Source organism: Bos javanicus, chromosome X (genome assembly GCF_032452875.1).
Source record: "Bos javanicus breed banteng chromosome X, ARS-OSU_banteng_1.0, whole genome shotgun sequence".
Lineage (NCBI taxonomy): Eukaryota > Metazoa > Chordata > Mammalia > Artiodactyla > Bovidae > Bos > Bos javanicus.
This window is the reverse complement of record NC_083897.1, coordinates 60408088-60423874: the sequence shown is the minus strand read 5'-3', so window position 1 is coordinate 60423874 and position 15787 is coordinate 60408088. Positions and strand designations below refer to the sequence as shown.

Below are 15787 nucleotides of genomic sequence, written 5' to 3'. Positions count from 1 at the left end.
CTTTTATAGCCCGTGAAAATATCTTTCAAGAATTAATAAGGAAAACAAACATTTTTAGGGGGAAAAAAAAAAAAACACCAGAAGAGTTTGTCTTCGACAGATCATCTCTAGAGATAATTCTAAAAGATAAAATTCCAGCAAAGGCAAAGTTGTGTCAAATGGAAGGTGTGAGATGCAATAAAAAATAGCGAGCAAAGTGGTAATTATGTAGGTAAATCTGAATGAACTTTTTTACATAACATAATGTCTTATTTTAAAGAAAACCTAAAATAATACAGAATTAAAATACATGACAATATAAGCACATAAGTTGAGGGTAATGAATAGAGTTTAAATATTAAAAGATCCACAGGCAAAGAATAAAGTTGTAACCCTATTTCACAGCATACATACTCCAAAGAATATACTCAAGAGTAAAAAAACAAAAAAAAAACTATCAAAAAAAATGTCTACACAAAGTTATATATGAATTTTCATAGCAGCATTATTGAAAACAGCTATAAAGTGGAAACAATCCAAATGTCTATCAACAGGTAAATGGATTAAAATAGTACTATATATCCATACAATTGAATTTTATTAGCCAATATAAAGAAATGGCATATTAATAGATGTTACAACATGGATGAATCTCAAAACGTTATGCTAAGTGAAAGAAGCCAAAAACAGAAGGACAAATATTTTCTGATTCCATTAATATGAAACGTCCAGGAGACCAACTATAGAGATAGATATTAGATCAGCTGTTACTTAGGACTGGGGGTTGAAGGGGTGGTGGATGTAAGCAGACAGAAAGATGATAGCTAAATAGTACAGTTTCCTTTAGGGGTTGATAAAAATGCACTAAAAGTTAATTGTGATGGCTGCACAATTCTGTGAATATACTTAAAAAACTTTAAATTCCACACTTTAAATGAGTGAATAAACTCAATTAAACTAGGACCAAAGAAAATGTTATAAGATCCTTGTTTTATTTGAGAGAAAAGGTCTGACTGATTCTAGCTCTGGATATCTTTGTTAACATTGGTAGGATAAACATTAAAAAGAAAAACCCAATAACTGAAATAGTGTGTACAACTTCTAAATCAGTAAAGGGAAAAACAGAATAAGAAAATATCCGATAAATGCCCTCAAAAGGCTAGATGAAAGGGGGGGGGGAGACAAAATGCTCCAACCTGGATTTATAAGCTGTATCAAATGGTGGCAGACCAAGTGACATCCAGCAGTATGCACTGGAGTTCGGGTAAGTGGGAGCTCACATTCCACCCAACCCGCTTCATGAAAAGGGTCTCTGGAGAAACACACTCCTTACTAAAGACTTGGACCCGCCAAGTAAATACCACCTTGGGATAAGACATCTCCTTTTGGTCACCAGGGATCAAAGGTGTTCCTCCAATTAGTTAAGGCCTAGAGGTCCTGGCTTTTAAAGGAAATTAAGTAATTCTGTGCTGAGAGGTCATCTGAGTTTTGACACACAAGCTAGTTCGAATTATTAACAGTACAACGGGTGGATAACTTGTATACGTAGGGCTCAGTGTAAGAATGCCTGGCTGCTTCAATAAGAATCATGAGTGCACTTTGCACTTGCTGTCATAGACAGGGCTTCTGCATCTCTCTCTAGGGCAGTCAGGTGTCACAGGATACATATTTGTGCTGTGATTATCCCATGTATTGGAGCTGATTGATGGGAATACTGTCCAGTCCCTGACCAGAGGAGGTGCGTTGGGAGGGGGGTGCTCCCCCAATTCTGGCTGCTGTGCTGGCACAGCAGGGCAGGGAAAGTAAAACTGAAATATATCTGGAATGACACTTCTTGCCTCAGAGCTTACTCAGTTAAAGAAAAAGAATTTTTTCTGGTCCCACCTTTGGAACTAACAGTTTAGTCTTTAGCCACATAATAACACCCTGCCAGAAGAAAGTTCCAGATGATATTTTCTCATGGACAGCTCTAGCCCTGCATGTGCCAACAGCAAACCCCTGGCCCCTGCTTCACAGGGCAAGTCGCCATCACTTTGCTCAAGACTGGAAAACAGAACAGGGGGCATCCCTTTGGCCCATATGGCAGCTGACCTCTGGACTAGTTTGAAGAGTAGGAAATAGCAGTTATGTACAGTGAATGTGGTATAAGGCCCAAGTGCAAGTGGTCCAATTCTTTTGACATTGTCTAGATCCCAGGGACGGGGGAGCCTGGTGGGCTGCCGTCTATGGGGTCCCACAGAGTCGGACACGACTGAAGCGACTTAGCTGCAGCAGCAGCAGCAGATCATCTACAAATTGGACTTCTTTCTCATCAGTCATTATCTTGAACACCCACTCCATATAGAACCATGTCGTGTGTCCTCACACTCCTCCAGCACACATGTGCATGTGCACGCATGCATGCACACACACACATCCCTAAAGCCCTGTTCATCAATTCTTGTTTCCATTGGTTGTGTTTCAGTGTGTGCTGAGTCACTTCAGTCGTGTCTGACTCTTTGTGACCCTATGGACTGCAGCCCGCCAGGCTTCTTGGTACATGGGATTCTCCAGGTAAGAATACTGGAGTGGGTTGCCAGTCCCTTCTCCAGGGGATCTTCCCGACCCAGGGATTGAACTTGTGACTCTTACATCTCCTGCATTGGCAGGTGGGTTCTTTACCATTAGCACCACCTGGGAAGCCCTGCATTTCAGTGTGCCTCTATAAAATGTAAGTGGAGAGCAGCAGTTAATGTCTACTTGGAAACAAATTCTGGAAATCCGAAAGCCACAGATAAACCTCTTTCCTGGCTAAAGACGTCCTGATAGCATCTGGAGCCAACAGTGTGCACCTGTCGCAGGTCAGCGGCTGATTCGAATACAAGAGTGGAGGGTTCCCTCTGCTTTGATACTCACTGCCCTTGGAGGAGGGGGGGAAGCATGCCCTGGATCAGCAGGGGGAGAGATGCAGCATTCTGACCCTCTTGTCAGCCTGACCTCTGCCTCCATGGGACAGCCCCCAGAGGGCACCTGTGAGTCAGATCAGAAGCAGGGAGGAACCAGGCAGCTTCTAGAAGATTCGTGATCTTCTCTTCCTCTCCATTCACCCACCAAATAGTCATTTCTAAGTGGCTGTCATCTTAGACCATACTTCCTGGTCTATATGGACACGTTCCGCTTCTTTAGCACCCCCGTCTACATCCTCCCCACCCCCACCCCCACTTATTTTGGGCCGACATAATTTACAACTCCCAGAAATGCCTGAGAAGCAGCGTACACACTTCTGGTGCCAAGCCTGACCAGTTTTACAGATTTTCATTTAGCAGGTGTCTGTTGCTAAATCAGTAGCAGCTGCTAATTGCTTTTCCTCCCTCCAACCTTCAGACAGAATGAAACATCTGGTGTTCTCTCACTTTGGGTTAAAATCAGCTACCTTACCATCCCTCCTCTGGGCTCCATTTTTATTAAAAAGCTGTCAGCTGATGCCTGGAGCTGGCAACAGAGAGCCAGGTGGCTCCTGAAGAAAGGAAATTATTCTAATGGCAACTCAGCAGGCTAAGGTCGCCTCCTGGCCCCAGGCCTTAGGGACAGATGAGGGATTGCTTGGGCACCAGTCCCTGCCAGGTGGAGCTTGAAGTCCATGACCACTCAAGTTACATGGAGCTTCATTTCTTGAGCGAGGACTCTGAGGACCTTGCCCCCTCTTACTGGCAGTGCCCGCCCTGCCCTGAATCTGTTCCAGAGGTGGGACCCTACATGTCAGGTCACTTCGCTCTCTCTTCCAGGGGAGGAAGGTAGCTATTCAATGCACACATGCTTCTATCGCCATGAACTGGAATCTCAAGGGTAATAAACTATATACGGTGGTGGAAATTATAAGGACCCTATCATTTATAGCTTTAATTTGTACCAGTGCGGGGAGCCGGTGAGGCATTCCACTCGTGACAAAGGTCATGAGGAAGGAGGCTCGGCATACGCAAAGGCGGGATCGAGCCTCAGGTGTCCCCCCGGATATTCTCGAGCATTTTCCCCCAAAAAACCAGAGTCTGCCTACTTTATTGCTTTGTGCTCTCACCTCTGACTTTACTGGGGGCTGTCCCCTACTACCATCTCTCTCTCTCTGTGTCAAAGAGTTAACTTACAGCTCCAATTAATAAAGTTCCTGGGCAATTAGGAGTGTTTAAATCCAAACCCCTCTGATGGCTCTCTAACTCGCCTGACAAGTTTACCCGGACTCCTGCAGCTATGCATACGATTGTTTACAGTCTCCCAGCCTCGAGAGGCACGGGAAGCTTAAGATATTCAAATAGCTTAGAGCCTCTCAGAGAGTTAGAAACTGTCAGAATAAACTAGTAAAGGATTTCATTGATGAGTCAATACTTGTTGCCAAGTTTTCACATCCCCCTGAATTGTATCCTTGAATGTGTATTAATTAATAATTGGTATATAGTAAAAAATAAGTAGTGGCCTTGGTGTTAGTAACTTTAGACCCTTAAGGTAATAAATTCTTTCTTTGTTGTAAGCCCATTACACATCCGCCCTATAGGAATGCAATTTTATCTTTGGAAGATGGTGCCAAACCTTAAAATAATTACTCTTAGAGAAAGTAAGTCTTTGTTGATAAGTCCTTGTCAAGAGTCATAAAATGTTAGTAGGCCTTCTGGCCAGAAGATGATGTAAATCACCTAAACCATTTGTATACGATAAATTTGCAGGAAAGAAACCTTGGTTTTTGATAAGAACCAAAGACTGCTGACTTTGCATCCCCTATTATCCTCTATGTGTAACTTAGGGTATAAAAGCCCCTGTTAAAAATAAAGCTACGGGCCTTGTTCACCAGCGCTTGGTCTCCCCATGTCATTCTTCCCTTTAACTTCCAGCTGAGTCTCCATCTGGAGCGCGGAACCCACCACGCTTACTAATTATGCCTGGGCTTCTAAGACCCACTCGAGAAGGAGTCTAGGGTGAGACACCTTCCGCTATTCGAGAGGGCGCCTGCGGCCTACGTAAGTGGTGCAAACTTCTTGTCTTGAAGTTTTATTGGTCTCCCGCGTAAACCAAGCTACTCAGCTTCTTTTCTCCACTGAATTTTCCTACTGAGCTATCCTCATTCTATTGTTCTCTATATCTCTAATTAGCATATAAATAGTCGCCTAGGCCGTCTCTCCTTCGAATACCCTGGATCAGCTGGGGCTGGTCCCCGGCACCAGTGTTCTTTTGTAGCTTTTTCAGTCACCTTTTGGTTCTGGCGTTTCCTCCCCACCCCCAAAAAAATCTGTTGGCTGGGCCCCATATCTGCTTTTTGATTCTAAGTCAAAACCATTCTTAAAGGTACCTTTATAGCAACTCAGATATTTTACATTATTAATAAATAATAATCACAGCTAATCTTTATTGAGCACTTACTACTGTGCATCAGGCATTGGAGTAAGCACTTTACATGCATTACTTTATTGAAGATTCAGAAATGATTAGGAATGCCCTCATTTACAGTATGCAACAGGCTCAGAGAAGGCCTACTGATGTTGTGGAAGCACGACTGGAACTGTGATTTAGCTGGATAAGAAGCCTATGCTTTGCTGACTGGATATTTGATGATATTAAGGAATTAGTGATAATGATAACAGATACGATAATGGCATTATGATTATATATATGAGTCCTTATATATTAAAGATGTATAATAAATATCTACAGTTAAAATTCCATGAAATTTCCTTTCAAATCATCCAGGTAAGAGAAATGAGTAAGAGAGAGACAGTGTGTGTGTGTTTGTGGCAGGTGGGGAAGCAGTTTGAGATAGAGTAGGGTATACTGATGAAAACAACACTAGCCATGAGTTGATCCTTGTTGAAATTGGGTGGGTAATGGATTTTTTTTTTACTTTTATATGTATTTCCATTTTCTTTAATATAAAATTATACACATACTGTGGAGAAGGCACTGGCACCCCACTCCAGTACTCTTGCCTGGAGAATCCCATGGACAGAGGAGCCTGGTGGGCTGCAGTCCATGGGGTCGCTAAGAGTCGGACACGACTGACCAACTTCACTTTCACTTTTCACTTTCATACATTGGAGAAGGAAATGGCAACCCACTCCAGTGTTCTTGCCTGGAGAATCCCAGGGGTGGTGGAGCCTGGTGGGCTGCCGTCTACGGGGTCGCACAGAATCGGACACGACTGAAGTGACTTAGCAGCAGCAGCACACATATACTGTACACTATATTTTAGAACCTCCTGACTTGAGCAAGATCTTCCCTATCCGTAACTTTTCAGCTCCTACCATCAAACTTTCCTCATCTAGTACCCATGCAGTAACCACCCTCCCCTTGGAGTTACTAAACCCTTTTTTTCTTCAAGTTTCCAGTCATTTTACTTAAGTTCCTCAGTGTGTGGGACTTAAGGGGAGGCTAGGAGGGCCAGATGCTGAGGTAAGAGGAGGGCATCATAAGGACTCTTATTTCTCCATTCTTTTTATGCAACAGAAAACTAATTCATCTTTTCACTGCTCTGCTGCTGCTGCTAAGTTGCTTCAGTTGTGTCCGATTCTGTGCGACCCCATAGATGGCAGCCCACTAGCCTCCTCTGTCCCTGGGATTCTCCAGGCAAGAATACTGGAGTGGGTTGCCATTTCTCTCTCCAATGCATGCATGTGTGCTAAGTCGCTTCCATCGTGTCTGACTCTGTGCAACCCCATGGACAGCAGCCCACCAGGTTCCTCTGTCCACGGGATACTCCAGGCAAGAATACTGGAGTGGGTTGCCATTTCCCTCTCCATCTTTTCAGTGACCACCTGACAAAGGAGTATTTGACTAAATCCTTAAATAACTATGTGGTAGGTAATAACATTATTATTCCTGTTTTACAGATGAGGAAACTGGATGAAGTAGCTCAACTAAACCCTGAAGTCCTTCCTAAGAACAGGCGCTGCCCAAGGGCATCTAAGAAATAGATTTGATAATTGTCCCCATTCCAGGCACAAAACTCCTAAAACTCTTTTAGGCATTTCCTAGTCAAGGCTATGGTTTTTCCAGTGGTCATGTATGGATGTGAGAGTTGGACTATAAAGAAGGCTGAGTGCTGAAGAATTGATGCTTTTGAACTGTGGTGTTGGAGAAGACTCTTGAGAGTCCCTTGGACTGCAAGGAGATTCAATCAGTCCATCCTAAAGGAGACCAGTCTTGGGTGTTCACTGGAAGGACTGATGCTGAAGCTGAAACTCCAATACTTTGGCCACCTCATGCGAAGAGTTGACTCATTGGAAAAGACCCTGATGCTGGGAAAGATTGAGGGCAGGAGGAGAACGGGACGACAGAGGATGAGATGGTTGGATGGCATCACCGACTCAGTAGACGTGGGTTTGGATGGACTCCAGGAGTTGGTGATGGACAGGGAGGCCTGGCGTGCTGCGGTACATGGGGTCGCAAAGAGTCAGACACGACTGAGCGACTGAATTGAAGTGATAGGAGTGTCTTTTGTCATTCATGAGGAGCTCTTTTTGAGCACACCCAAGTTTACGCTGAGAGAACTTAGGGGAGAGCCCCCTAGCTAACCACAGGATAGGGCTGGTCCCCAGGAAGTGATAAGGAGGATGGAAATTTGTAGCTGCACCCACTGCTGTCTGGGAAAGGGTGGCTAAGGATTAAGCTCTATAAAAACTCTTGAATAGGAAGAGTTGATAAGCTTCCCAGTTGGTGAACACATCTGTAGGCCAGGAGGGGTGGTACACCCTAGTTCCATGGAAGTAGAAGTGTCTGTGCTTGGGACCCTTCTGGACTCCATCCTCTATACCTCTGGCTGTTCATCTGCTTTAAAATATACTTCCTAAAAAAACAGATTGGTGGTATTTCATTGCTAAGTTGTGTCCAACTATTTGCAACCCCATGGACTGTAGCCCAGCAAGCTTCTCTGTCCATGGGACTCTCCAGGCAACAATACTGGAGTGGGTTGCTATGCCCTCCTCCAGGGATCTTCCCGACTCAGGGACCAAACCCATGTCTCCTGCAATGCAGGCAGATTCTTTACCACTTAGCTACCAGGGAAGCCCCAAATAACTGGTAAACAAAAGCAAATGATTCTCTGAGTTCAGTGAGCAGCACCTGCAAGTTAATGGAACCTGAGGAGGGAGTTCATGGAACCTCTAATTTATAGCATGTCACTCAGAAGCATAGGTAACAACCTGTACTTGTAACAGGTACGTGAAGTGGGGGCAGTCTTATAGGACTCAGTTCTTAACCATTGGGATCTGATGCTATCTGCCAAGAGTGTCACAAGGAATTAAACTGTAGGCCACCCAGCTGGTACTACAAAACTGTTTGGTGTGGGGAGCCCCCCACCACACACAGAACATCCCATTTAGTATTTATGCAACAGGGGAGGTGGAAAGAGCACTAGTCTGGGAGCCGCAGACCTGAGTGGTGATCTTAGAGCTGCTACTCACTGGCTGTGTGACCTTAGGCAGGTCATTCACCCTTTCTGGTCTTTATTATTGGTAAAATGACATAGGTGGATGACATGAAATTCTAAGGTCCACCAAACCTATAAAGTTCTAGGATCTGGTTACTTTTTTAATTCAAGTTTTTGAACTTGACCTTTACTCCTCTCTGTTCCCCTAATGTTATCTTTCAGGACTTTTTTGAATATTGAAACTGGTGCCCAATATAGCTTTCCTGCTGAGCTTTGGGACACCAGCAAATCTGACACTTCAGTCAGTCATCTGTGCCTTAATGTAAATTAGTTCAACAAACCACTAGCCAGCTAACTGTATTACCCATCACCATAGGTAATGATTCAAAAATCAAAATCAAAATAGCTCTTCAACCTGATTTGAGGTACCTCACCTATTTATGCCCTGTGCTCAGTCGTGTCCAATTCTTTGTGAACCCATGGACTGTAGTTCACCAGGCTTCTCTGTCCATGGGATTTCCGAGGCAGAAATACTGGAGCCAGGTGGCATTTCCTACTCCAGATCTTCCCAACACTGGGATCGAACCCAGGTCTCTTGTGTCTCCCGCATTAGCAGGTGGATTCTTTACCACTAGCACCACTTTATGCTAGTGGTGAAGAATTTCAAATTCACCTGCAATGGATTTCAGGTTCTAACATTAACTTTTTTTTTTTTTATTGAAGTCTAACTTACGTATGGGGACTTCCCTGGTGGCTCAGATAGTAAAGAATCCACCTGCCAATGCAGGAGACTTGGGTTTGATCCCTGGTTTGGGAAGATCCCCTGGAGGAGGGCAAGGCAACCCACTCCAGTATTCTTGCCTGGGAAATCCCATGGACAGAGGAGCCTGGAGGGTTATACTCCACGGGGTAACAGAGAATTGGACAGGACTGAGCAACGAACACTTTCACTCTCAACTTACATAAAGTGCCAAATATCTTAACTTTTGTCAAGCCCTATAGTGTAAGCCTCATTTATATTAGTTGAATGACTGACTAGGAAGACTTCCGTCCTTATCAGGTACTGTTCCAACCATACCTGTTCAAAGACAGGTGTCCTTGAAGGAAAGAACAGAAGCAGAACAAGAATTGATCAGTATTGAGTTGCCTTTTCCCCTTTCTACACTGGATACTGGTTGTTTTGATTTCTCTCAACCTTGCTTCCCAGGCCTTTCCAACTGTCGTGTACACACCAATCCCAAGAGATCTTGTTAAAATGCAGAGTTTCATTTGCTAAGTCTGGGATGAGGCCCAAGGTTATGAATTTCTAACGAGTTCCCAAGGGAGGCCAATTCTGCTGGCCTGTGGACCACATTTTGAGTTGCAAGGACTCAGGGCATAGTGAGGAAGGTGCAGTGGTGGAGTGGAGAGACAGTGGGCTTTGTAAACAGAAACCTGGGTTCTAACTTGCAACTTTTTCCACTCACTAGCTCAGTGCCTTTGGGTAGACTGCTTAACCTCTTGGCATCTCAGCTTACTCCTTGTAAAAATGAGAGGAGTTTCATCTCAGGGCAGCTGTGAGGATTAACTGAGATGAGGGAGGTAATAAATCTATCACTGTTCTGGGCATATAACTCTTGTGCTTCTGCTCAGTCATGTCCGACTCTTTGCGACCCCATGGACTGTAGTCCACCAGGCTCCTCTGTCCATGGGGTTTCCCAGGCAAGAATACTGGAATGGGTTGCCATTTCCTCCTCCAGAGGATCTTTCCAACCCAGGGATCAAACCTGCGCCCTTTATGTCTCCTGCATTGGTGGGCAGATTCTTTACCACTAGCGCCATGAAATGGTAGCTATTTTCGTGGAAGTCTAACCATGCCTGCCATTCCCTACCTTTGCTGTTATGAATCCTAAAAATTCAGATTTGCCAATGCCACACCTAGTGTGTGTAATATTCTAACCTTCTGCTGTGCATTGCATGTTTGTGTGCCCGCCCCACCAAATTTACATGTTGAAGCCCTAAACCCCAATGTGATGGAATCTGGAGGTAGGGCCTTTGGGAAGTAGCTAGTTTTAGATGAGGTCATAAGGGTGGAGTCCTCCAGATAGAATTAGTGTCCTTATAAGAAGAAACACCAGAGAGCAAGGGGGCTCTGTCTTGAACTTGTGAGGACTCAGCAAGGTGGCCATCCACAAGCTAAGAAGAGAGCCCTCCCCAGAACCTGACCTTGCTAGGTTAACATTGTGAGCTCAGACTTCAGGCCTCTAGATTGGTGAGAAATTTCTGTTGTTGAAGTCAGTCTATAGTTTTGTTATGGCAGTCGAAGCTGACTAATAACACCTCTTCTAAGCATACCAGCTATCCAGTAAACATTTATTGTTTACTGTATGCCAGCCCTGAAGCCTTTCAATTCCCTCTCTTTCCCTTATGGCAATGCAACATCACTGTACTTTAAAAGAAACCCTAGAGAACAAGATGGCAGAGGAGTAGGTGGATGTGGAGTACATCTCTCTCCACAGATACATCAGGAATACACCTTCAGACACAGAAGTGCATGCAGACCACCAGCTGAGAGTGGACAGAAGTACCTGACCAGTGGAAAAGAATATATAGAATCACGCAAAACTCGGTAGGAAGAAGGAACTAGGGGGAAAAACAGCAGTGTTAGTAGGACTGGACCTGCCCTTTGCGGATGGGGGAACTGAAGCAGGGGTCTGATCCCCACAGCAGAGCAACTGTCTGAGTCAGAAGAGAAACATTTAAGGCTGAGAGTGAAACAGCTGATCTGTGGCAGCCTAAATAGAATGAGAATCAGACAGTCCTTGCCCACAGCCATACATACCCCAGACAAGAATGCTGGTCTCCTGGAAGAGGCAGAGGCTGGGAGCAATCCTAGGGCAAGGGCTGCTGCTGAGTGCAGAGAGACGGGTGGAGGGGATGTGAGGGAGGAGATAGTGGTGAGAAATGCTAGTAGAGGAAAGCCAGGCAGCCATGGAAGCATGGTGATACCACTGAGTCATGCGCAGGGGGTGGAGCCATCACTATAGTCTGTCTCTCCCCACAGGCCAGCATCGGTGCTGAACAATAGAGAAGCTGACCCATCAAACAATAGAGAAGCTGGCCCATCAAACGCCTGAGGCACTGAACTACAAAGTAGGCCCCCACCCAGTGTGCTCCCTTAAGTGCTTCAGGCGCCAATCTACAAAGTAGGACCATAGTTAGGGAGGACTCTCTATGTGTCTGAGGAGTAAAACAACAGAGAAGGACCACAGGCAAGGGAGCCCTCTAAGTGCCTGAATGGGCGGAGCTACAGAGAAAGACTGGCCAAAGATGACTTCTGATCTCCAGCTAGGAGAGGCTCAAAAAAAAGACTCTGATAGGGCCATAACTCCTGCGGTGGAGGCAGTCTGTGTCCCTGCACACTTGGCGCCACCAGGGTTCCCACAAGCCAAGCAGCTGCACCACCTTCATGCTCAACTCTCACTGGGGCAGAGCTGCCACAGGCAGAAAAAAAAGTCTTGCATTTATGCACACAGGGTCACTTCGGTTGTGTCCGACTCTTTTCAACCCTGTAGACTGTGGCCTGCCAGACTTCTCTGTCAGAGAGGGGGTTCTCCAGGCAAGAATACTGGAGTGTATTGGCCAAGACTGGTTGCCATACACTTCCAAAGCACTATATTTCCTACTCCCCCAGCCTCCAACCCCCCTGAGTACCTGGTGCTTCCAGAACCCCAGTGACCCAAACAGCTGTACCACCTCCACACCCCGCCTTCACAGGGGTAAACCCAACCCCTCCAGGGCAGCCTCAGGAGCAAACCCCAGTGGATGACCCACATATAGAGGTGGAAATAAAACCACAACTGAAAGCCAGGGGCAGGGTGGCAAAGGAAGAAGATCCAAAACCTTCTGACCAGCTGTACAAGCTGCAGATTAAATCCACATGATCAACTAAGCAGACTCTGTGTCTATGGAATATATAAAAGGCCATAGAGAGGGCCCACAAAAGAAAATGCACTAGCTCTGACAGCTGTGCACATTGGAGGCAAGAATACATGGGAGTAGGACCAGATTAGAAACTGAGCAGCCCCCACAGCAGGTCCAGAGATCAGTACACTATTGGAGGGCATCCTAGGGAGGTAAGGTAAGGACTCTGACAGCAGTGACTCAAGAAAAATATTTATTATTTTTTGTTTGTTCTGTAGATTCTTTTGGATTTTTTCTTTTTTTCTTTTTCCCTTCTTCCCCCTCCATTGTAGTTGTCAATTATATTGGCACTAAGAACTCCAATTAAGCTTTTGATCTTTTTTTTTCCTCACTCACATTTTCAATTGTCGCCTTACATCTCTGCCTCTACATTGGGCTTTTGCAGGTCTGTGGAGTTCCTCTTGTTCTTTCCTTTCTCTTTTATTTTTTCTATGTTTATTCCTTTGTTTGCCTTTCCTACTGTTATTTTCCCCTTGCAGTTAATCTTTAATGTATATAAGTCTTCATCTACCTCTTTCTAACTTTGCATATCTATTCTTTCTTTCTTTCCTTTCCTCACAACATATTTGTTAGTTTTGTTTTCATTGCTTTATTCCCACTTAGAACCTTGCTTTACTTTGGTTTTCCAGTTTGTGCTTAAACTAGTTTTGTTCTCAACTCGTAAATGTAATTTTTGATTTCCTTTGTTCATGGATCAATCTACTGTACTTTATTTTTGTTGGACTGTTTTGGCTTTGCTCACGGATGTGTATGTATATGTGTATATTCCATTACTTTAATTATTATTTGCCTGATTTTGTAACTGCCATTTGTCTGGGGTTCATCTTTGGTTTCTCATTTTTGGATATTTGTTTTCCTTTCCCTTAATGCCATTACAAACCACTTGTGGAATCATCATTCCTGACCAGAGATCAAGCCCTGAGCCTTTGGAGTGGGAGGACTGACTCCAAGACCCTAGACTACCAGAGAACTAACCCTGGGGAGTATCAAATAGTGAGAACTCACACAAAGGAGACCACTTGAATACCAGACCCAGCATTACCCAACCACCAGTAGCACCCTTGGCAGGACGCCTCATCTAAACAAGAAACAAAACAAAAATACAAACCCAATTATCAGCAGACAGGATTACCACCTCACCCAGCCTTGTCCATCAGAGGAAAAATGAAAAAACAAACAAAAACTCAGCATAAATCTCACCCTATACCGAAGCACACAAACCACTGGACCAACCTGAGGATGGCAGAAACCAAAAGGAAGAAAGAATTCAACCTTGAAGCCTGGGAAAAGGAGACCTTAAACACAACAAGTTAAAAAAAAAATGAAAAGGCAGAGAAATACTACACAAATGATGGAACAAACCAGAAACAAAAGAAGTCCAAATAAATGAAGAAGAAATAGGCAAACTACCTGAAAAATAATTCAGAATAATGACAGTAAAGATGATCAAAACCCTTGAAAACCAAATGGAGAAAAGGCAAGAATCAATTAACAAAGACCTAGAAGAATTACAGAATAAACATACAGAGACAAACAATACAATTACTGAAATTAAAAATACTCTAAAAGGAATCAATAGCAGAATATCTGAAGCAGAAGAACGAATCAGTGAGTTGGAAGATAAAATGGTGGAAATAACTTCTGAGGAGCAGAATAAAGTAAAAAGAAGGAAAAGAACTGAGGACAATCTCAGAGACCTCTGGAACAATATCAAATGCACCTACATTTGAATTATAGGGGTCCCCGAAGAAGAGAAAAAGAAAGGGCATGAGAAAATTTTTTAAGAGATTATCATTGAAAATTTCCCCAATGTGGAAAAGGAAATAGTCAATCAAGTCCAAGAGGCACAAAGAGTCCTATACAGGATAAACCCATGAGAAACATGCCAAGACACATACTAATCAAACTAACAAAGACTAAACACAAAGAAAAAATACTAAAAGCAGCAAGTGAGAAGCAACAAGTAACATACAAGGGAAATCCCATTCACTCAACAGCTGATCTTTCAGCAGAAACTCTACAGCCCAGAAGGGAACGGCAGGATATATTTAAAGTAATGAAAGGGAAATATCTACAATCAAGATTACTGTACCCAGCAAGGATCTCACTCAAAATTGATGGAGAAATAAAAAGCTTTTCAGACAAGCAAAAGTTAAGAGAATTCAGTACCACCAAACCAGCTTTACAACAAATGTTAAAGGGACTTACATAGTCAAGAAATACAAGAGAAGAAAAAAGATCCACAAAATCAACCCCAAACAATTAGAAAATGGTAATAGGAACATATATATCAATAATTATTTTAAATGTAAGTGGGTTAAATGCTCCAACCAAAAGACATAGACTGGCTGAATGGATACAAAAACAAGACCCATATATATGCTGTCTACAAGAAACCCACTTAAGACCTAAAGACACATATAGACTGAAACTGAGAGGATGGAAAAATACATTCCATGCAAATAAGAAGTAAAAGAAAGCTGGACTAGCAGTCCTCATATCAGACAAAATAGACCTTAAAATAAAGAAGATTTCAAGGGATAAGGAAGGAGACTACATAACGATCAAGGGATCAATCAAGAGGAAGACAAAACAATTGTAAATATCTATGCACCCAACATAGGAGCACCTTAATACATAAGACAAACACTAGTAGGAGATTTTAACACCCCACTCCCACCAATGCACAGATCATCAAAACAAAATTAATAAGGAAACACAAGTCTTAAGTGATACATTAGATGAGATGGATCTCACTGATATCTTCAGGACATTCCATCCAAATGCAGAAGAATACACCTTCTTCTCAAGTGCACATAGAACATTCTCCAGGATACAGCACATCTTGGGTCACAAATCAAACCTCAGTAAATTTAACAAAATTGAAATTGTATCAAGCATCTTCTCTAAGAACAACACTATGAGACTAGATATCAATTACAAGAAAAAAAACTGTAAGAAACACAAACACATGGAAATTAAACAACACATTTCTAAATAACCAACAGGTTACTAAAGAAATGAAAAGAGAAACCAAAAATCTTCTAGAAACAAATGACAATGGAAACTCGACAAGTCAAAACCTATGGGATGCAGCAAAGGCAATTCTAAGAGGGAAGTTTATAGCAATACAATCCTACCTCAAGAAACAAGAAAAACATATAACAGACAACCTAACTTTAAACCTAAAGCAACTGGAAAAAGAAGAACAAAAAAACCCCAAAATTAGTAGAAGGAAAGAAATCATAAAGATCCAAGCAGAAATAAATGAAAAAGAAATGAAAGAAATAATAGTAAAGATTAATAAAATCAAAAGCTGATTCTTTGAGAAGATAAACAAAATGGACAAGCCGTTAGCCAGACTCATCAAGAAAAAAAGAGAAGAATCAAATCAACAAAATTAGAAATGAGAATGGAGAGGTTACAACAGACAATGCAGAAATACAAAGGATTATAAGA

The 15787-nt window shown here is 43.1% G+C and overlaps 1 protein-coding gene across 17 annotated transcripts in view; it reads right to left on the bottom strand.

Moving 5' to 3' along the window:
• TMEM164 (transmembrane protein 164) overlaps window positions 1-15787 on the bottom strand; it is a 180190-nt gene that overhangs the window by 48839 nt on the left and 115564 nt on the right. The window lies entirely within an intron of this gene.